This window comes from Coenobita brevimanus, chromosome 18 (genome assembly GCF_032717465.1).
Source record: "Coenobita brevimanus isolate Jiangsu-jjx chromosome 18, ASM3271746v2, whole genome shotgun sequence".
NCBI classification, from domain to species: Eukaryota; Metazoa; Arthropoda; class Malacostraca; order Decapoda; family Coenobitidae; genus Coenobita; species Coenobita brevimanus.
The window spans coordinates 17,805,705-17,829,810 of record NC_136971.1 but is presented as its reverse complement, the minus strand read 5'-3'; the positions used below and the strand labels follow the sequence as shown (position 1 = coordinate 17,829,810).

General features: G+C 43.3%; 1 protein-coding gene across 1 annotated transcript in view; it reads right to left on the bottom strand.

Annotated features, from left to right (window-relative positions):
* The window catches only part of LOC145391409 (solute carrier family 4 member 11-like), a 207,066-nt gene that overhangs the window by 119,741 nt on the left and 63,219 nt on the right, over window positions 1-24,106 (bottom strand). Inside the window, exon 2 of the mRNA XM_080266016.1 lies at window positions 20,441-20,473. The gene's annotated coding sequence lies outside the window, so the exon portion shown is untranslated. The remainder of the gene's footprint in view (window positions 1-20,440; window positions 20,474-24,106) is intronic.

The following is a 24,106-nucleotide window of genomic DNA, read 5'->3' as shown; positions in this document are numbered from 1 at the left end:
CTCCTCCTCCTACCTCTTATTCTCCTTCCCATTCCTTCCTCCTCCCTTCCATCTTCTTCCTTCACTTCTCTCTCCCAACCCTCCTTCTTACCTCCCTCTCTCTTTCTCACCCCTCCTTCCCTCTCACCTTCCTTCCTTCTCATATCTCCCCAACCCCCCTCTCTCCCCCTCTCTCTCCAACCCTCTTAACTCCCTCTCTAGTCTTTCCTCCTCCCTCCCTCCTCCCACCCATTCTCTTGCCTTCCTCTCTTCTCATCCCTCCCTCCCTCCCTCCCTCCACTCTTCTTCCCCAAACCAGCTAAGCAGAATATCAACACAAAGAGCTTCTTCCTTTTGTCTTCCACGGACTTCCGGTCGAGGAGGAGGAGGAGGAGCAGCAGCAGCAGCAGGAGGAGGAGGTATACAGAGGAATACATAGGAATACAACGGAAAGCAAACAACAACAGACCTTATGGTCCTTTGGAGGCTGCTTGTTACATAGTAGACTATGACTACAAGATCTAACACTACATGCTGAAGGATAAGGGTAGTAAAGCAAGAAGGCTTCCCCCGCCTCCAAACCCTCCAAGAAAAAGTGAGAAGGACCACCATGCAGCATGGGAAAAACTGACATGGAAACTTCATACGAATGACTGAAAATGAAGTTTTTTTTTTTTCTTTTTAATGTGTCGGACTCCGGCCAAAGGTTTCAAGGCCTATCCCCAGGGCATATCCCCCAGGCGCAGTAGTCCTCCTACATCTCCACATGTCACCACTTCGGTGCTAACACCTACCGTCCACACTGAACACATGCTAGGGCTGTCTCATACAGGAATGGTGTACTGGCATTAGTAATATAATACTTTATAGGTCACCAGTTTGAATAACCTGAATGTGAAAGTAATGAAGTAAAATTAATAATCAAATAAATAACGAAGGCATGACATCATGTACAGGTACACTGAGTTAACGGGGTGTCTTTAGACTTAGTGTGGAAAATGCAGTGTTGATGTTCAGGGGTGGTGTGGCAGCCTTGTCTGGCGCTTTTAAGGTAGGCAGCCGTCAATCAGGCTCCAGCTCCGTTCCCTCCACTGAGACAAGGAACTTTCCCATGTCGGACAATTACACAAATTACCTCCTGAAGCAGTGATCCCTTGTACATTTAAAAAAATCCCAATGTTGGTCACTTAACTAACAGGGACCCTCAGTGATCCACAGCCCATCGCAGGTTGAAAGGAAGAGCGGTGACCGTTAACTCAGGGCTATCTGTGCTGATCCAACTCTGGGTTATATTACGTTGTATGCATTAATACACTGATAAATATATAATGACATGATGTGATGCTATGTATGGGTACATTAAATTTACAGGGTGTCTAACAGACAGGAAGGGAATGAACTTATGTGCAGCTGGTAAAAGTTATTCAGACAGACACAGAGTCAGCTGAGGATTCTCGTGCAAGTACTTGTCTATATTCTTTTTAAATGTCTTAACTGAGATGCTGTTCACGGTATCTGAGGGTAGTCTATTCCAGATTTTTACAACTATGCTGAAGATGAATATTTTGCTTCATGGAAGTGGAAACGTTATCCCATAATTCTGCAGTCATTACTCCTGGTTTGACTTGACCGGTCTATTTCAAACTATTTGTTCATGTCTAAGTTGTCATATCCCTTCATGATTCTGAAAACTTCATGAAGGTCACCTCTTAACCTGCATTTCATTAGGCTAAGTAAATTTAATTTTTCAAGGCGTTCCTCATGTGGTTTGTTTCTCGGTCGTGGTAACATTTCTGTGATTCTTCGCTGTATTTTATTTATTTTTTTCTATGTCCTCTCTGTAGTGAGGAAACTAGAACTGCACACAATACTCGAGATGGGGGTGCACTAGCAAGTTGTACAAGGGAAGTATGACTTCTTCCGATTTAAACTAGAAAATTCTTCCAATAAAGCCCATCAACTTGTTTGCAATTTTAACTGCCTCGGTGCACTGCTTACTCGGTTTTAGGTTATCTGATATTATCACACCAAGATCCTTTTCAATGTCCATACTTGATAACTGGATAGTGTTCATTTCCTAATTCGCATGGACGTTGTTATTTCCAGTATGAAGTACAGTACTTTGCATTATTTTATGTTGAATTTCATTCCCATTTTTCTGCCAAGCTTCCCAGAGTATTAAGATCATTTTGCAATTGCTGCCACTGTAACGCTGATGTTGCTTTACTAGTTATTTTAGTATTATCTGCAATTTGGATATTCTACATTTTAAACCCTTACCTTTGTCGTTTATGTAGATAATAAAAAGTATCAGTCCAAGTACTGAGCCCTGGGGAACGCCACTAATCACATTACGTCATTTGAATTCCTTTCCATTTATCACAACATACTGTTTTCGGTCTGCAAGCCAGTCTTGTAACCATTTCTGTGTATTTCGTTTTATTCCATAGGCTTCTATTTTGCTTATGAGACACTTGTGAGGCACAGTGTCAAATGCTTTATGAAAGTCGAAGTAAATTTTATCTACTGTTCTTGAGTCATCATATGATTTGTAAACATCATGGAAGAAGTCCATGAAGTTAGTTAAGCATGAACGTCGATGTCTGAATCCATGCTGCATGTCTGATAATATCATTTCCTTCTAGATAATTAACTATTTTATCTCTTATGATTGTTTCCATTAAAATGCACATTACTGATTGTTAAGCTGATTGGTCTGTAATTTCCTGGGAGCAATTTATTTCCTTTTATGGAAATTGGTGTTACATTTGTTAGTTTCCATTCGCATGGCACTTTCCCAGTACTTAACGATTTGTTGAATAAGACAGAGTGACAGCAATAACTCATTTTTTGCTTCTTTGAGAATTCTCGGTGATATTTTATCAGTGCCAAGGGTTTTGTTTATGTCTGTACTATTTATGGCTGAAAGGATATCACTATTGTAGATAGTATAGTTACTAAGGACTGTGGTATTTGCCTGGTTTGTGGGTAACAGCAGGTTTCTGGTGGTGTTTTCTATTGTAAAAAACAGATGCAAAGTGATGCAAAGTAATAATTAAGAAGGTTCATCATTTCAACCTCATTTTCTGTGTGTTTGCCATTGTTTGTTTCTTGAGGGCTATTGATGCAGTCATAACCTTTTTCTTTCTAATGTAACTGTAAAATTCTTTAGGATTTGATTTGCACATGTTAGCAATGTGGATCTCCAGTGCTCTCTTGCTTCATTTGATAATTCTTTTCGATATGCAGCATTGATTATCGTACTCTAATTTATCATCATTATTTTGTGTAGTTTTATATTTATGGTAGCCTAAGCATGTTTTTGGCTATTAAGCTACTTTTAATTTCACTGAACCACCATTTTGGTTTACCATTACCAGCTGGACGCCTGTTAAGTGGTGGTACTCATGACTTTACCATTTCATTAAACTTTTTGGTGGAAATTTCCCATGTTTGGTTCATATCATTGGTTTCAGTCATTTGATTCCAAGACATAATTGTATCACTCTGAGTCTGGTGAATTTCGCACTACGATAGTCTAGGCCTTTTTCTTTGCTCTCTGTTTCTTTCACTTTGTCAGTAGTAATATTAAACTGAACAATACGATGAACGCTGGAACTAAACTCAGGTACGATTTCAACGTTGTTAACTAGGTTATCATTTGTTGTTAAGATGACGTCTAGGATATTGTTTCCTCTCGTTGGCTATTCTACGTGTTGGTAATGGGAGCTTTCTTGAAGATTCGTGTAAAGCTCTTGTCCTGAGTGTGGAGTTAGTGGTTCTGACCCACTTTATTACTAGTAGATTAAAGTCGCCAAAAATTAAGCTATCCTCTTGACAACAGATTTTTGCAATTTGATCATAAAGGTTTTCATCCGTGTCAGCTGACTGTGTCAGAGGACGACGGACAAGACAAATATTTATTTCATGCGATTTAATATTCAGTTGAACGTAACTAGCATCTATGTTGGTAATACTGGGTTCAGAAAGCACAAGGGGATGGAGACCAGTTTTCACGTATAGTAAAACACCGCCTGGTGTGGTCACTCACACCTGAAAATATTGTACCCTGTTAACGAGTATTCTGCTAAGAAGTCACCGTCAGATGTGTTAATCCAGGACTCTGTGTTACCGACGGTCATAATATTTTAGGTAAAGAAGAGGTTCTAAGTCCTCAAATTTGCTGCATAGACTTCGTGCATTAACATAGCACACTTTAATTCTGTACCAAACAGTTGATGAATTGACTTTACGGAAGAAGAAGAAGACGAAGGAGGAGGAGGAGGAAATCAAAGATAATTCACGGTAAGATTGTGAAAATGATCCTTAACCTCGCAAGAAACATTGACACAAGGCTGCTTACTTCATCCATCAACACAGGATGGACAGATCAATTAATACAGGAGATAATACAGATGATAAACGATACAGTGGAAGGCATAGTGTACAATGTGTTACTTTACATGTTACACAACTCTATACAGGTCTGGGCAGGAAAATGAAGGAAGAGATGGACAAGGAAAATGAGATCCCATGAAGAAAGGAGAAGTGAAGAGAGGAGAGGAGAAGAGAAGAGAAGAGAACAGAAGGGAAGAGCGGAAAGCAAAGAGATGAGAAAACACGGGAATGATAATTAGGACAGCTAACAAAAAGGTGCAATAGAAAACTTACGCCGTAGGAAAAGAAGAAGAGGAAAAGAAGAAGTAATTTTCAGTATTTTTTCATACCAATATATATATACAGACAAAGGGTGTTTCGAAGAGAGAATATGTGAAAAATGCAAAATGTAGGCTACTAAGTGTATGAGGCACAATTTTCCAAAAACGGTGGAATATTAAAAATCTCTGACAAATGCTGAAAGTGTAAAAAAAAAATATATATATATAATTGTACACAGTATTATCAACCATGCTGATATCTGGTACGAGGAGGAGGAGGAGGAGGACGAGGATAAGGACGAGGAGGAAACTGATCAAAGTGCACTACAGCCAGGAATATAAGAAGGCGTAATGGCAATGAAAATGGCAACTGGCAAAGGAAAATGAGAAACACTACGAGAGAAAAAAAGAGAGAGACTAATGCCAATAACAAGGACGAGATAATTCCAGTGATAAGGAAGAGATAAAATACTGATATTACAAGGGAAAGAGAAAAATGCTGATAATACGGAGAGAACTATGTACAATACGAATAATAATAATAATATGAGGAGGAAATACAACTGTTATGAACGATAACTACAGAAAATAAAGCAGAAAAAAGGGAGAGACAGGGTACGAAAGAATTAGGAGTTACCTGAGTAAATGTTGAAAGCAAATAAAAAACAATAACGTAATGAGAAAATAAAGCAAGTAGAGATAATAAAGGGTGGAAGAAATAAAGATAATGGAGAAAGAGATAATTATGCACTATAGGATGGTAAACAAAAAATAACTGAATAAATAAGTAGATACAAAGAATCAGACACTGGATAAGAAAAGTAGACTGATAAGGAGATAATAATAAATAGTATAAATATAATGTAGATAATAACACTAAATGCAGGAAGAGGCTGGCTACTTAAGGAAACACACTGGAGGGGTTGCCAACGCTCACCATCTACCTGAACTATGGCGGAACTGTGGGAGAAAACACGACACAATGGTTAGACGGAGGCAGGCACGGCGAGGCAGAGGGAAGGGGAGAGGCAGAGATGGGAGTGAGGCAGGGGAGGTACGGTGAGGCAAGCAGGAAGAGGCAGGGGTGGGAGTGAGGCAGAGGAGGAAGGGGAGAGGCAGAGGTGGGAGTGAGGCAGGGGAGGTACGGAGAGGCAAGCAGGGAGAGGCAGGGGTGGGAGTGAGGCAGAGGAGGTAGGGTGAGGCAAGCAGGGAGGGGCAAGGGTGGGAATGAGGCAGAGGAGGTAGGTTGAGGCAGGGGTGGGAGTGAGGGAGGAGGTAAGGTTAGGCAGAGGTTGGAGTGAGGCAGAGGAGGTAGGGTGAGGCAAGCAGAGGGAAACAGGGAAGGTGTGACAGGGGAAGGGAGAGGGTGAGGAAGGATGAGGAGGAGAAGGGTGTAAAGGAGAGGAATGTTAGGAGAGGTGAGACAGGGGTGAGGCAGGGTAAGGGGGACAGGAGTGGAAGTGAGGCAGAAAAAGTGAGGCAGGTAGGGATGGAAGGGGAAGGCAGGGATAGATGAGGCGGGTCAGGAAGGCAGAGGGACATTTGGGAGTAGGGGGTAGGCAGGAAGGGAGAGGGTGAGAAAGGGGAGGAGAGGGAAGGGATGGAGAAGTGAGGCAAGGAAGGGAAAAATGGAGGGAGGGAGAGGAAGCAAGGGAGGCTGGTTAGTAGGTAAGGAATCAGGCAGGCATAGAAATAACACGATTCAAGGCACACACACAAAAAGCAGGGAGGTGGGGCGCAGGCCAGGGAGGCAGGAAAGCAGGAAGGCAATGAAACAGGGAGGCAGGAAAGCAGGGAGCAAAGAAAGCAGGGAGGCAGGGAAACAAGGAGGCAGAGAAACAGGGAGGTAGGGAAACAAGGAGGCAGGAGTGCAGGCAGAAAGAGAGCAGGGAAACAGTACAGGGAAGTAAGGTAGCGAGGTAGGGTTGGGAGGTAGTAGGGAAATAGGTCAGTAGGATAAGGACGTAGGGCAGGGAGGTAGGGTAGGTGTAATAAGGTAGGGAAGGGAGGTAGGGTAGGGGTAATAAGGTAGGGAAGGGAGGTAAAGTATGCAGAAAGTAGGGAAGTAAGGCACAAAGAGAGGGTAGGGTGGTAGGGCAAGGAGGCACAGCAGGGAGGAAGATCAGGGAGGCAGAGTAAGAAGCTGCAGCAGGGAGGCAGAGGAGGGAGGAAGCGAAGGAGGCAGAGGAGGGAGGAAGTGAGGCACGAAGAGGAACTGTGAGAATGGCAAGGAAGTAGGGGAAGGCAGAAAAGCAGGATGGTGTAGGGAGGCAGGATGAAGCAGGGAGAGGCAGGGTGAAGCAGGGAGAGGCAGGGAGGAAGCGAGGTCGGGTGAGTCAGTGCCTGGAACCACACAACACCGACAAACACATAAATGCAAGAATAAAACTGAGATTCGGAATGTTAGTGAGGGGGTTGGGGGGGCAGGGAGGGAGGGAGAGAGGAAGAAAGGGAGGAAGGCTGAGTGAAGGAGCGGATGAAGGTACGGGAGAGGGAAGGGTTTAAGTGGGGAAAGAAGAGATAAAAGAAAAATGATAAAGGGAAAGAAAGGTTGACGAAGAGGAAACGGGTAAGGTGAAATGAAGGAAGGAAGGAGAGAAGGAAGAAGGAAGTATGGAGAGTTTTAAGGAGGGAAAGCATATGGGATGAAAGGTGCAGTATGAAAGAGAATGAAGCAGAGAGGAAAATGTGAAGGAAAGAATTAAAGGAAGGAGGATGAAGATGACTGGCGAGTGATGTTAGGGAAAACGATTCTTATAAAACACAAACTAAACTTCAAATCGAGAGAAGCTAGAGTTCGTCATATCATCACCATCATCATCATCATCATCATCACCATCATCATCATCATCATCATCATCATCATACAGCTGTTCCAGCTTACGCCTCTAGCAAGAAGTCGATTTTTATGCTATTATTATTATTAATATTATTATTATTGTTGATATTAAGTCCGCAGCGTGTTATGGAAAAATTGCCTACTAGCCTTCTCATGATCGGGACTATTCTAGCATTCTATTACATCTAACGTCAGACGATTTTATTAAGGTGAGTGAGTCATAGGATCCTGAGTGTGTTAAAAGTACCACTGACAAACTAATGAATAATAATAATAATAATAATAATAATAATAATAATAATGCGGTACACTCAATCAAAAACCCATCTTTACAATCTCCTGTTTACATTTTGAGCCAGCGAACGAATTGTTTGAAAATATATGACTGTAAAGTGTCACGTTTCATTCAATCAATCAATCAATCATTTCCTGTGGCACCCTCGGGGATGCATAGGGCCTCGATGAACTCACACCACCACATCCTATCTTGTGCTAACTCCTCAAGATCTCCCCAACGTCTCGTTTGGCCTTCCTCTACCTCTCCTACCAAGTGCCACCCACCCTGGTGTACGAAGTACCTCGTACTATTCCCTGTCTCCTATACACATGTCCTAGCCACTTCCATCGTGAGAACCTAACATATTCATCGACCGGCTGCACTCCCGTTATTTCTCTAATTCTACTATTTGGTATCCTTTCCCACCACTTAACTCCTAATATTCTTCTAAGTGCTTTATTTTCAAACACCAAGAATTTATTTTCCATAGTCACTGTGCTGTACCAAGACTCGTGTCCATAAATTAAGATACTCCTAACCATTACCTTATAAAGTTTGATTTTTGTATGCACAGAAAAATTTTTATTATTCCAAATATTTTTAAGCATTCCCATTGCCTGATTAGCCTTCTTTAACCTTTCCTCGAATTCAAAGTTCAAAGAACCATCCTTGGCTAAATAAGTACTAAATATTTAAACCTATCAACTTGCTTTACAACCATACCTCCAATTACACATTCCTGCGCATTTTCCATATTCATATTGATTATTTCAGTTTTTCCACAATTAATAACCAAACCCACCTTGCGACCTTCACTCACCAAACAGTCCAACACTCTCTGCATCTCTTCTGGCCCATCACAAATCAAAACTATATCATCTGCATAATCTAAATCCAAAAGTTTCCTGTTCTCTCCCCAAAGTATACCTGCACCGGTTTCTGTTCCAACGCGTTTCATAATGTAATCAATGACCAATATAAATAGTAAAGGCGATAGAACACCACCTTGAATTACTCCGGACTTGACTTCAAACGAATCACTCAGACAACCATCAACCATCACTTTACAAAATGTGTCCTCATGCATGTTCATAATGACCCTCACAAACTCCTCTGGTATTCCATAATGTCTCATGATCTTCCCCATAGTCTCTCTCGAAACACTAACAAAAGCCTTTTCAAAATCAACAAAACAAAGACTTAACGGTACTCTCATTTCATTAACTTGCTGCATCAAATGCCTAACTATAAAGATCTGATCATTGCAACCACGTCCCTTTCTAAAACCAGCCTGTTCATCCCTCAGAATACCCTCAACCACCGGCTCCAACCTATTTAACAACACTCTACTGAAAACTTTCAAAGCTATCGGTGACAAAGAGATTCCCCTCCAATTACCACATTCACTCAGGTCTCCCTTCTTCGGAACTTTAACAATTACACCATTCTTCCAAACTGATGGTAGTAACCCCGTCACCCATATCTTATTGAATAGCTTGGTCAAGATCATTATTAATCTATCCCCCTCCACTTTAAACATTTCCGGAAATAAACCATCCTCCCCTGGTGCCTTATTATTCTTTAACTGTTTTACTGCTTTCTCCACTTCTGCAAGCCTCAACTCTCCTGTTTCTATATTTAAATCTTCCTGAGCAGACGGTATATCCTCTTCTGGTGGTATTGGTCTCATTACACCTGCAATATTTAGGCGAACCGTAAAGAAGAATTTTAAACAATATCAAGGACAAGGTAGATTCACTTGTCTTGACAGAGAGAGAGAGAGAGAGAGAGAGAGAGAGAGAGAGAGAATCTTCGTCCTTTTGCAACCTATTTCCCCTAGCTCATCGGCAGAATAAGACAATACTTTAGTTCTGCATCACTTTCACAGCACTTCTTCGTGACTAGCAACAACCTGTGTTAATCTCTTGCTCCAGCTCAGCATTCGAGATGGAGAGGTGCCAATTTTACTCCTGGTTAATGTGAAAGGAGTACAGTTTCCCTCAAATCAAAGCATCAGGTGTACGAAAAAGATAAATGCTACTCTCCAATACACCCCTGAGGCAATATAAATACAGGCTGTGATAGGTGCCTTAAAATAGTGTATACATAACAATTAAGTATTAGTGTTGCAGGCCGCGTATTATGGCCATTACAAGGACAATAACAGTCATTACATAAACAGTGGACCAACAGAGAACGGTAAAGGCCTTAGTAGGGGATGAAATTGTATTAAATGTATGTATGTGTATATGTCTATCTAACTATCTATCTGAGTAACTGTTTGCCTGTCTATCTATCTATGTCCATCTGTCTACCAATCTATCTATCCATCCATCTATCTGTCCGTCTATCTGGCTATCTCTCTATCCATTTATCCACTTGTCTGTCCGCTTATCTATCATTCAGTTCTTTATTATCCCATCAGGGGCGTAGGGGTCCGGGACTAGCAAACATTTCAAACATTTACGGGGATTGACCAGTTGCTCGCCTCTGAGTGGCAGTACGTGAGGAATATAACTCATCCAACCCTCTGTTAACCCTATCATATCCCACTGGACAGACTAAACCCACTAGACCACCAGGCGTGCAAGACAAAATTCCCACACTAAAAGCAACACCAGGAAAAGGTCTGAAGAGCACCCAAGGACTCTCCACGCGCGACGCAAATGAACACGTTTAGACTATGGCAATCACTCAGTTGAATAAAAACGTATGGAGATGTACTAGAGTTATCCTGACCATGAAAAGGTTAATGGTGGTGGTGATGGTGGTGGTAGTAGTAGTAGTAGTAGTAGTGACTCTCTCTGGCTCCTTTGGCTCACTATCAGCCGAATATACACCCTTCTAGCAAGCATATAGAAAGGACGAGCAGAGACTATCGTTGGAGGGGAGAACATGCCTAAAAATGAGAGAGAGAGAGAGAGAGAGAGAGAGAGAGAGAGAGTCCAATCACTTAACCTTCCCTGACTAACCTATACAATCAAATACCCACACAAAGATCACCATCATAAACTCTATATTTCTACGACACTCTCAGCTGAATAAACCCATCTGAGGTCGGCAAGAATACATTACAGAACTGTCCCGACCGTGAGAGGGCTGATGGTAACAATAACAACATCCTCAGGCTCCTATGACTCACTATCAACTGGGACGAGATACGAAAGACGCGGCCGTGAGAGTAGGCAAATAAAAACACACAGTAAATAAATAAAACTTGAAAAAGAAAGGCATTCTCTTTATCTAAGTTTGTGACAGAAAAAAAATCGTCAACAATGAATCTGAAAATAAAAAACGAAAAACACACAACCATCATCTCGATGTGACAGAGACAAAATATTAACATAATTATAATCTTCGTCTTCAGCTAGGATTCTCATTTTCTTACGTAAGACAAAAATTTATGTAAAAAAATTATCTTACGTAAAAAAGGGGGAAAAAATCTATCCAAAGTTCATTTCAAAAGACAATATTTAAAACTTAGAAAAAAACTGGCCCTCGACATCTACGGCTCTCGTTTTCTTTAGGGTGAGTGGGTGCAGGGGAGACTGGCCTGTTTGTCTAATTATATTCTACTGGCGCCCTCCTTCGCCACCCACTCCATGAGGCGCGAGTTATGAGGCAGATTATGAGGAGAAATGAGGCCTTATCTCCCCTCGCCAAGAGCGGAGAGGGGAGAGGGATGTGAGGGGAAAATAGGGCTGAGAGAGAAAGAGAGAGAGAGAGAGAGACGAGGATGTGAGAAGGAAATAAAGTTGAGGGAGGAGAGTAAGTGCTAAGGGAGCTAAAGGGATGGAGATGGTTATGGAGGGAAGGAAGTGAGAGTTAGGCTAAGTAAATATAAGTGTGATGGGATGGAAAGGAGGGAGAGGGAGAAGACAGAAGGGTGGAAAGGGGAGAGATAGGAGAGTAGGACAAAACGAAGGAAGAAGGGAAGGAAGGAAGAAGAATGGCTGGTAGAAGGAAGGTAGGAAGGAAGAAAGCGAGGAAGGAAGGAAGGGGGAACTAAGGAAACAGAAGGATTGACTGAAAGGTGGGCAGGAGGGAAGGAAGGAAGGAAGGAAAGAAAGAATGAAGGACGAAGGAAGGGAGGGACGGAAAGCGGAAGAAGGGAGAGGAGGAGGAAGGGAGGGAATGGGAAAGAAAGAGAGAGAAAGAAAGATGATGAGAAAAGGAGAGAAGAAAGAAGCTTGAAGGAGGCAAAGGAGAAGAGAAGGAGTGAGAAAGAGAGAGAAGAGAAGGAGTAAGAAAGAGAGAGAAGAAGGAATGGGGACAAAGAGGGACGGTGATACAATGAAAATGCAAATTTAAGAAATAAAGAAGGAAGGAAGGAAGCAGGGAGGGAAGGAGAGAGGGGGAGGAAAGCAAGGAGAGAGGGACAGAGATGAGTAATAAGGAAAAGCAGAGAATCACATACTCGATCATTCATTCATCTACTCATTCACCACGACATACACTCATCTCCTCCCTTATTCATCAAACTCTCACCATCTCCTCCCTTATTCATCGCACATTCAACCACCTTTCATCACACATTCACCATCTTTTATTCATCACACATTCACCATTTCCTCCCTCATTCATCACACATTCACTCATCTCATTCATCACACATTCACCTTTTTCCCTTATTCATCACACATCCACCCATCTCCCTTATTCATCACGCATTCACGCGTCTCATTCATCACACATTCACCATCTCCTCTCTTATTCATCACACATTCACCATCTCCTCCCTTATTCATCACACATTCACCATCTCCTCCCTTATTCATCACACATTCACCATCTCCTCCCTTATTACACATTCATCATCTCCTCTCTTATTCATCACACATTCACCATCTCCTCTCTTATTCATCACACATTCACCATCTCCTCTCTTATTCATCACACATTCACCATCTCCTCTCTTATTCATCACACATTCACCATCTCCTCTCTTATTCATCACACATTCACCATCTCCTCTCTTATTCATCACACATTCACCATCTCCTCCCTTATTCATCACACATTCACCATCTCCTCTCTTATTCATCACACATTCACCATCTCCTCCCTTATTCATCACACATTCACCATCTCCTCTCTTATTCATCACACATTCACCATCTCCTCTCTTATTCATCACACATTCACCATCTCCTCCCTTATTACACATTCACCATCTCCTCTCTTATTCATCACACATTCACCATCTCCTCCCTTATTCATCACACATTCACCATCTCCTCTCTTATTCATCACACATTCACCATCTCCTCCCTTATTCATCACACATTCACCATCTCCTCCCTTATTCATCACACATTCACTCATCTTCTCCCTTATTACACATTCACCATCTCCTCCCTTATTCATCACATTCACCATCTCCTCCCTTATTCATCACACATTCACCATCTCCTCCCTTATTCATCACATTCACCATCTCCTCCCTTATTCATCACACATTCACCATCTCCTCCCTTATTCATCACACATTCACCATCTCCTCCCTTATTCATCACACATTCACCATCTCCTCCCTTATTCATCACACATTCACCATCTCCTCCCTTATTCATCACACATTCACCATCTCCTCCCTTATTCATCACACATTCACCATCTCCTCCCTTATTCATCACACATTCACCGTCTCCTCCCTTATTCATCACACATTCACCATCTCCTCCCTTATTCATCACACATTCACCATCTCCTCCCTTATTCATCACACATTCACCATCTCCTCCCTTATTCATCACACATTCACCATCTCCTCCCTTATTCATCACACATTCACCATCTCCTCCCTTACTCATCACACATTCACCATCCTCTCCCTTATTCTTTTTTTTTTTTTATGTGACCGACTCTGGGCATAGGCTTCACAGCCTGATTTCAAGGCCCAGTAGTCCTACGTACCGCACACCTCTACATGTCACCACTTCGGCGCTAACACCCATCGTCCATACTGAATACATGCCAGGGCCGTCTCATACAGGACTGGTGTATTGGTATTAGCGGGGGTATTTGTACGACATGTCGGCAGGTCTTCTGGTAGATCAGTAAAGTCTGATATTATGAAATTCAAATCCTTAAACTCTTCCCTGCCTCAGCGGGATTTGAACCCGGGTCCGTCAGGACTGCAGGCCAACTCTCTACCGATTGAACCACCGCCTTCATCACGCATTCACTCATATTTTCTTCACATTCAACATTGATCGAGTTATTCATTCATCAGTCCACCGTTACCTGCTGCCATTTTTCATATTCATGGTTTTATTCATTTTTACCCTCACTACCCCAAACTCACAGTTACATTCTCTCTCTCTCTCGTAGTTCTTACCCTCAATGGTGCTTTCACTCTCACTTAATAACCCAAACCCTTGCTCGCTCGCTCACCCATGCTCTCTCTCTCTCTCTCGGATCCTTCCTCACCCACCTACTGTACACCGTCACTCACTCATCCTCACCGTTCCTCCCTCACTCACTCACCCTCACTCACATAAATCCTCACTCACTAAGGTACGCCCTTACTTAAACTCTTACTCATTCCCATCCTCATTCGCTTACGAAGGCTCACTCTCTCTCTCTCTCTCTCTCTCTCTCTCTCTCTCTCTCTCTCTCTCACACACACACACACACACACACACACATACCCTATCTCACACACTCTTACTTTCTCCCTCTCTTATCCATCCACTCCCTCCCTCACTTTCTCACTCAATTCTTCCCTCCCTTACTCATAAACCCACCCACTCCCTCACCCAACATCGGGATTGGGAAGAGGTCAATAGGAGCGTTCACAAACCCCCCTAAGCTGCCAATCTTCACCCGATAACTCAATTTGCAGAATGAAAATGGGTCAACTAAACTACTGTTCTGTAATGCTTCCTTTATCACTTCGTTCATAAGTGTAATATTATGAACATATTTACTCAATGAATAGGGAAAAGAAGCTTCACTATGATTAAGCTGAAGGGAATCGCGAAACTATCAAAACTAACCGTCTAAACGTCGGGACAAATTATCTTCGTAGCTTAAAACCGAGTACTTACTTTTCCAGTCATGTTTTTAATTATAGTTTTAATTAAATAAAACTTTCAGACTTCTATATCTATACAAGATGCTGGCATGAAGTCGTTGGCTGCAAAATATTTATAGGAATCAGATGGAGATTGTATGCACACGCCTGTGCCAAGTTTTGTTATCTTCCTGGAAACATCGGTACTTGCGATTTCGGTCGGCGGCTTCGTCTTCGCATGATTTCGGTTTCATAAATTGCGCATGTTTTATAATGTACTAGCAGGGGTACCCGGCGCTGCCGGGCCAACAAGGCAAACACTCTAATCCTGTTTGTTCTAGTTCAATCTTTCTTTCTACTCCAGAAAGACCATGTACCTCTTATGCTTTTGAACAGGGATTATAAGAGGTCCTGGAACTTTCTATTTCAGCTTCCGCAGACTAACGCACAATATTTGTGCACACTTGTTTACTATTACCGGTGACCTCAAATAGCCTATATCCTAACTGGGGGTTACGTGAGTCTCCATGCCAAAAATTGGGCCTCTGGGTCCAGTCATTCGAGCGTGTATTACCGGTGACCTCAAATAACCTCCGACCAGTGACCTCAAATGACCTTGGAGGTCAATCTCATACAGCCTGTGTCCGAACTGGAGGTCATGTGAGTCTCCTTGCCAAAAACTGGGCTGCTGGGTCCAGTTGTTCGAGCGTGTGTTACTGGTGACCTCAGATGACCTCGGATGTCATCCTCACGTAGCCTATATCCAAACTGGAGGTCATGTGAGTCTCCATGCCAAAAACTGGGCTGCAGAAGTACCCAGTGTTGCCCGGGCCAAAAAAGTGAACACTCTACCGGTGACATTAAATAACCTAGATCTTAATTTTGACTCCCCTGAAACCATCCCTCGGTCACCCTGATTCAGAATATATATGGGCCTGGGGGTCTCTGGCCCTTGGTTTGGGCGTGACTGAAGGACAAACAAACAACACGACTCTTTTATATATATAGATAGTCGGTATATTCTCTCATGCATTTGCCAGATGAAACATTTATCTCTTTGACAACTAAATGATAAGCATTTCAAATTAAACATGCAGCGAGACTTCCAGTAATATGAATGCTGACAGACCACTTGTCATTTCACGCATCCTAGTAACTGTTCTGCAGTATTTTACTTAGTACATCATATCCAGAAAACGGATATAATGACCAATGATTATAGTATTGAATTTATGTACTCTTCAATATGGAAAGGATTTTAGAAAATATACGGCTGTGCGAGGTGGGAGTAGTTGACCGAGTTCATAAAAAGACTAGTGGTAACAGGCATAACAAACCTCGCCCGACAGAAATTATTTAATTGCTGTTAAACACTGACTCGTTTCTGCCATTCAGTGTCAGTGCACAATTAAAGTCTACGGCAATGGCGCAAATGTTTTCACGTTACGTCCTCTGAAAATTCGTGATCTTGCGTTTGACCTTTCATGGTCACTCAAGGTCAAAGGCCATGCTGTCAAATGAAAGCCCCTACGAGACTTCCTATATCTTGGTAATAGTAAATATCTCTTCAGCGAGTTTCGAGTTATAGTCCCCTGAATATCCGTGACCCTGAGTTTGATCTTTTACGGTCACTTACGATCAATGGTCATGGTACCAATTAAAAACCCATATGGGATTTCCTATGAGTCGAAAATAGTAAATATCTCTCATCTTCAACCAGTTTCGAGTTATAGCCCCCTGAATATCCGTGACCTTGAGTCTGACCTTTCAAAGTCAAAGGTCTTGGTCCCAAATAAAAGCCCATACTACGAGTTCCTTTATGTTCCTTACAGTAAATACCTCTATCTTCAACCGTTTTCAAGTTATAGCCCTTTGAAAATCCGTGACCCTGATTATGACCTTTCAAGGTCACTCAATTACCTCCAAAATTTTATCAGTTTCTTTGGGGACCAGTGCCCACAAACCCTGAAAGTTTCATGTAATTTCATTCAGCTGTTTTTCCCGTAATGTTACTAACAAACAAACAAACAAACTCGACCAAAAAATATCTCGTCGGACTCCGAGGTAGTTACCCGGCGATCACTGGCAACTCCTGAGTTTGTGAACGCGCCCATTATAGGTCAATGGCCATCTAAAAGCCATTAATGTTTCTAATTCTTAAAAATCGTTGACAGTCAGTGAAAACGTGGAGTGCATAATGAAGGGGTCACTTTCGAAGGCGCGGGATGGGCTGAAGAATGATAAAATGATAATGATTAGGGAAGGAGAGATAACGTGGAGGGAGGGAGGAAGGGAGAGACAAAAGGCAGACGCTGGACTAATGAATAACTGAACAACAACAACAGTAAGAACAACAATGACAATAACAATAACAACGACAGCAACAAAACAATAACAGATAATTAATGAAAAACAAAATGGAACGGATGGTAAGAAATAAAAAAATATATATATGAAAGAATGACAAGGAAATAAATGACCTCGTAACCCCTTCCCATCGATGACGTGTATCTTAGGCTTTCTCTTGTTACTGTCAGCTTAAAAGAGGCTTTGAACTAGAGTAATTGGACAGAGCCTTTATTCCCATCCACTGTCAGAGATCACCTTTAAGTTGAATGTAATCGTAGAGGGTGAACTTATCAAAATGAAAAATACATCGTGGGACTGAAGTGGTTAGTCCCTTCAATCCCATGGCGTAATTTTAGGCTTCTGTATCATGGAGGAGATGTACTGTAGTTGTTTAGTTTCTTTTTTCTTCCTTGTTCTTTCCCCCAAACAATTTTCAATATGGTGCCATTTCTTGATACCTTAACCAGTTCACCCCAAACCTGGTATAATCATTCCTTCCCTAAAAGCGCCCATTTCTCTTTTAATTTAGGCTTTTAAAAGGGCTAACCATACCAGCACAAATCTTGGTATCCTATGTTCTTGTCTATTCATCCACGGCAATTTGCACAGAAGGATTTAAGTGTGCTATAGCCGTGTGGGGACCATCTTGCATGAACGTGAGAAAAATGGCAATCTCATCCATTTTATTTTTGTTTTCTCCAGATGACTGTATTTACCTATCTATCTATCTATAGCCAGACACCACAATCCCAAAAGGGGTGGCCGTTTGTCTTCGAGTTAGTATTCTTTTTTTTTTTGGGGGGGGGAGGGGGGGAAGCGCATCAACCCTCCGCCAACCCACTTACTGACAAACAGGGAACACGTGTGGGTAGGTTATATGGTTACCACCCAGCGCTGTAAATGGTTTCCTGACTATTTAGCTAAGGAAATATCGTTTACTGAAGGGACTAATGATGGCCGTGTGTCCCCCTTCCTCTTCGACAAGCCTCTCTTAACCTTAAATAGACTGTGCGATGCTAGAATGGATAAACTAATACATCATCGCAGTGAAGGTGTTGAAGAAGGCCAGCAATTGCAAGAAAGAGGAATTACGAGAGGCATGAATGAAGCCAAGGTAATCCACGGTAACCACAGACACTGAAACATGAGCTTGGGTGAATGAAAGGAATGCAGGAAGGAGTGGATGGATGAATGGGTGAGTGAAAAGCACACACTCACGGCAAAAAAAAAAAAAAAAAAAAAAAAACAAGTCCATGCAGTCAAAGAATGAATGAATAAATAAAGGTCACGGGGTCACACAGACGCGATAAAACTTGAACAGCTAGCGCAAAATTACTGAAGGGAATGTGCTAAGCCGACTCCGCTCCTTCTTTACCCCTGCACAACTGTTGACTCTATACAGGGGTTTTATCCGCCTCTGTGTGGAGTACAACTCTCATGTGTGGGGAGGCTCCCCACATACAGCTCTTCTCAATAGGGTGGAGTCAAAGGATTTTCGACTCATTAACTCTCCTCCTCTTACCGACTCCCTTCAACCTCTGTCTCTTCGCCGCAATGTTGCATCTTTATCTCTTTTTCATCGCTACTTCAATGGTCACTGCTCCTCTGAACTGTCTGCATGCATTCCACCACCTCTAAGACGGGTGCATAGTACCCGTCTAGCAGCAAACTCTCATCCCTTTTCTGTCCACCTCTCTAATGCAAGAGTTAACCGTTACTCCCAGTCCTTCATTTATGCATCAGGTCAACTCTGGAACTGTCTCCCTCTGTCTGTATTTCCTGCTGCCTATGATCTCCAGTATTTCAAACGCAGTGTGTCCAGGCATCTCAAAATGATCGGATCTTGAATTTGGCTCTCTCTTGTATTTTGTTTTTTTCTTGGAAGGAACAATTATGGCAGGCTCGCGGCCTATGGTTCCTTCTTTCTCGCACTTAAAAAAAAAAAAAAAAGGTCCAGGTGTTTTCAGTCTGCGGTACACTCGTCAGCAAAAGTTTGTTCTCGGCCTCTAATCTTACCCCAAACTGGAGGGCCCTTGTTCAGTCTACACTTTAAGAACGGTGACAATTCTTTACTTCTCCAGACGAATTTATTTGACTCACAGGTCACATCTTGAGGTAAAAGAAGTTAATTTAGGCTATAACTAACCTATTTTAAAAACTCTCCACATATACTTAACCACACCGCTCAATCACAGCAGAATAAAATGCAAAATATATTGGGCTGGGGGGATGGCATTAATCCCCGAGCTAGATCTCATCAGATCATATAGCCCTGCAGGGTTACAGGACAGCGCTACCCAGCAAGCCAGCCACCGGGCGAGGCGCGAACTCGCAACCTCACGATTACGAGCCCGACACCCTACCACCGAGCTACCGCGCTCCCCGGGCTGGGGGGGAATGAAGTTGTAATTTGACGTTTTGTTTAGACTGTACGGGGAGCAGCTGGCGATGACGCTGTGCAGGAACTGAGGGAAGAGGGAGGGTAAGGACTAGGGCGTGTGCGTGTACCTCTGGACTTTCACTGTGGTACGAGGGTAGATGAAACTATTACCCATTTCTTGACCAGTACAAAAGTAAGAGAAATAAAAAGTCCGTCAGCGCATTACTGGTGAGGAAAATAACAAAGTTCTATGCGTCAGGAGGATAATGGAGACTGTAACTTATGCATGAGTGAGCGATGGACGTGGAACGAGATGGACAAGTGGTGTACGGTACGTAGGAGGACTGACGGGGCCTTAGGGGACGGGCCACTGATTCTATGCCCAGAGTTGAATGAACACACACACACAAGAAGGCAGCAACTCCAACCATTCCAGCAAGAGGAGATAGGTGAAAAAAAAAAAAAAAAAAAAGGGGGGGGGGGGTTCATTAGCCCTACTCACTAAAAAACACACAAACCGTAACTCTAAGAAAAACGTAATTCTAACATGGTATCTACAGGGTGTCGCAGAAGTTTGGAACCACAGGGCAAAAAGGAGGACAGCGGTTCAAGCAAGTGTTCACTCGGGTGTTGCGTGTGCCAGAGAAGCCCTTCCGCAAACATACCCACTGGTTCTAAGCTTTTGTGACACTCTGTATATTGGGACAAGCAGCATGGACCATAGTTAGGGGAAAGGTTAGGTGGTACTACACTCTAGATTATACCGGTAGCTAGAAATTGTAGTTAGGTATTAGACTATAGTTATATAAGAGAGAGATGGCTTTGTGTTAGGATTACAGCTTAAATTATGGTTACGAGAGGAAATTGGTGTCATGGTAAAGAGAACAGTTTGGTATATTAGACTATGGTTAAAAAAAATATAATGGGTGTTCTTTCTAACCTTTGGAGAGGCTGTCCTTATCACTCGACCCGGCTGTAAGGGAGAGAGACACGATCCGGTCACATGGGGCAGTGGAGAGACATTGGGGAGGCAGGGAGAGACTACTGTGTGCGTGAGGAAGAGATCTGGGAGGGAGGGAGAGGCATCTGGGAGGGACGGAGGCAGACATTCAGGGGGGAGAGATATTTGGAGGGAGTGAGAGGCGTTGAGGAGCGCGAGACAACTGGTGGCGAAAGAGACACTGGGAGAGCGTGACAACTGCGCGGGTGAGAGACATTGGAGAGGGAATAAGAGACGAGTGTGGGCGGGAGAGATAGTTGGCAGGGAAGGTGTGGAACATTTGAAAGGGAGAGGAATTTCGGAGAGGATGAGAGTGAACTAGGGGAGGGCGGGATAGACACTGGGAAGAGAGAGAGAGAGAGAGAGAGAGAGAGAGAGAGAGAGAGAGAGAGAGAGAGAGAGAGAATGTGGACAGAGTGAGACAACTGGGGAAGGAAGGAGAGACCGCTGGGAGAAGGAGGGAGAAACAGAGGGGGAGAAAGAGCTTAGAAGACATGACTGGAGAAGGGGAGACATCTGGGAGGGAGAGAGAAAGGGACTGTGAGGGAGAGACATTAGGGAGGAAGAAACACTGGGGAGGGAGGGAGAGATATTTGAGGGGAGGAAGGAAGAGACATATGCGAAGGGGAGAGAAAGGTGTATGGGAGGGAAAGAGAAACATGTAGGAGAAAGGGAGTGATTTGGAAGGGAGGGAGAGACAGTTGGAAGGGAGCGAGAGACTTTGGAGGGAGGGAGAGATAAGAGGGAGGCAGTGATACCCAAAGGGGGAGAGATGGGAGAGACATTTGGGAGGAGGGAGAGATAATTGCGGGTAAAAGAGGGAGAGAGACAAAATGAGGAGATAGTCGAGAGGGAAGGAGAGATATTTGACAAGGAAGGAGGAAGGTAGATATCCTGAAGGAGGGGAGAGATGAAGAGATACCTATATGGAAGACCAGCTTGGGAGACAATTGCAGGAGACAGAGAGGGAGGGAGGGAAAAAACAGGAAGGGAGAGACAATGCAGGGAGATAAAGGGGATGGGAGACAGGGAATATGGTGTGTGTGTGTGTGTGTGTGTGTGTGTGTGTGTGTGTGTGAGAGAGAGAGAGAGAGAGAGAGAGAACAGGGAGAAAACAACGGAGGGAGAACATAGGGAGAGACAACAGGGAAGGGAGACAATTGGAAGTGTGAGACAAAAAGAAGAAAAACTTGGGTGAAAAAAGGGAGAGACAGCAGAGAGAGAGACAAAAGGTAGGGTGAGAAAAAAGGGAGAGAAAGCTTAGAGGCAAGAGGGAAGATATGGGAAGGAGACAAAAGGAAGGGAGATTAATGGGGATAAGAGAGAACAACCGCACAACAGGGAGATAACATACAGGGAGGCAACAGGGAGAGAAACAAAGGGTGAAAGGAGAGGAGGGAGAGACAAAAGGAAGATAAAACCGAAGGAGACAACAAAGAGAAAGAGAACAGGGAGATAAAAGGGAGACTAAGAAAAAGCTGACGCAACAGGGAGAGGGAGACAGAGACAGCAATGAGGGAGAAAAGTGAGAGACAACGGGGAAGGAGAGAATAAGAAAAAAAAAACAGGCAACAGGGAGAGAAGAGGGAGACAGAAAAACGTGAGGCAACAGGGTGAGAAGATGGAGACGGCAGGGAGACAACAGGGAGGGATAGTCAACAGGTAGCCAACAGGGAGACAAACTGGAGGGAGAGCCAACAGGGAGACAAAAGGGAGGGAACGCCAACAGGGAAACAAGAGGGAAAATCAACAGACGGACAACAGGAAGAAAACAAGTGGAAAGAGCTAACAGGGAGAGAAAATGGAGGCAACAGGGAGAGAAGAGGGCGACTAATGGGAGGCAACAGGGAGAGAAAAAGAAGACAAGAGGGGGACAACAGAAAGGGAGAGATAACAGAGAACACTGAGGAAGAGAAAACTTGTAAAGAGGGAGAGAGAGAGAGAAAAAAAAAAGGGAGAGAAAAGATATTCAACAGGGAGAGACAAATAACAGGGAGAAACAGTAGGGAGGAAAATGAGAGAGACAAGGAGAGACAAGAGAGGAATAAACGGAAGGGAGGACAACAGGTAGGGAGAGAGCAGGGAGAATGACAGGAGGGAGAGACAGCAGAGAAAGGCAGCAACAAGGTGACAGTAAAAGGGAGAGATACAAAAGAGACAAGGGAGGACCTGAGGAGAGACAGCAAGGGTGGAGTGACAAAGAGTAACTAATAGGGAGGGAGAGACGGAAGGGAGACAATAAGACGAGGAGATACTAGGGAGAACAACAGGAAGAGACTCAACAGGGAGAGATAACATGAGAGACGACAGAAAGGGAGACAAATTGGAGAGGATATATGGGAGGGAGAGATGACAGGAGGATGGGAGGGACACAAAAGAGGGAGGGAGAGAGAGATAAATGAGGGGGAGATTTTATGAAAAGGGACACAGTTGTAGGGGGGAAATAACAGAGAGAGAGAGAGAGAGAGAGAGAGAGAGAGAGAGTCCCTTTGAAGATGAATAAAATCGTCTGTAGTAGTAACAATAAAAGAACGCCATCGGACTGAAGGGATCAACACAGATCAAAGGAAGGTCTCTCTCTCTCAAAGTGAAGGAGATGCAGGTGCAACGAGGTAGGTAGGTTGGTAGGTAGGTAGGCAGGTAGGAAGGAAACGAAGGGGGGGGGCCACATACCCCCAACCCCGTCTTCACAATACGAAGGAAAGGGTCCCAAAGGTCAACAACACAACAATAGTGACAAAGGCTTCACGCTCGCTGAGAGGGGGGGGGGGTATCAAAGTCACCCTTACGCTCGGTCAGGGCGTATGTAAACAACTCACTTGCTTACTTTCTGCTAATTTAGGGAGTGTAGAGTCGGGGACAAAAGTTCGTTGCTAACTATTCCACTGCGTCTACGTCAAGGGTAAGCTGTATTGCGTCACACTGCGTCACTTTCCTCCCTGACGCAACGTAAGGAGAATCCATCAATGGGCATAAAAACATACCAAGCGTTTCTCAAGATCAGGAATACTAGCAAGCAATGTGACAAGCAGAAGACGTGAAATAGTAGGCGAATTTTTGTCTCCGATTGTACAGAGCGACACTGACCGGCTGGAAAGGGGGGGTGAGGGATGTGAAGAAGGAACACACACAAAAATACATCTCCATATGAAAAATACAGAATTAAATCTAGACAAATGGTAAAAAATTCTCATCCTCTACAGTGTTCTCTAAGCATAGGAAAAATGTTTACATATATAAGCATGAAGCGAGGGGTGACCTGGTGCACAATAAACTAGTGTGGACATAATCTACGTACATATATCAAGTCTTATCTAAGCACAGTAAGCCTGCAGGAATATAATCAATAAGCCTTTTCAATCCAATGACACATTTTCCCCTTGTCGAGCTACTACCAGACGATTTTACTCAGCTTGAGGGAGATTTCTGAGGACGATTTTTCTCTCTTCTGTGAGGGAGATTAGTGGGGGATATGTAGCTAACCCCTTCAGTTCCAAACGTCTCTCCAAAGCTGAATAAAACATCTTGAGAAGGTATTAGGAAGAACTGAGAAAATGCGTCACCTTATTGAAGTATTTGAGGCGAGTATGTTAGTGAGAGTAAAGG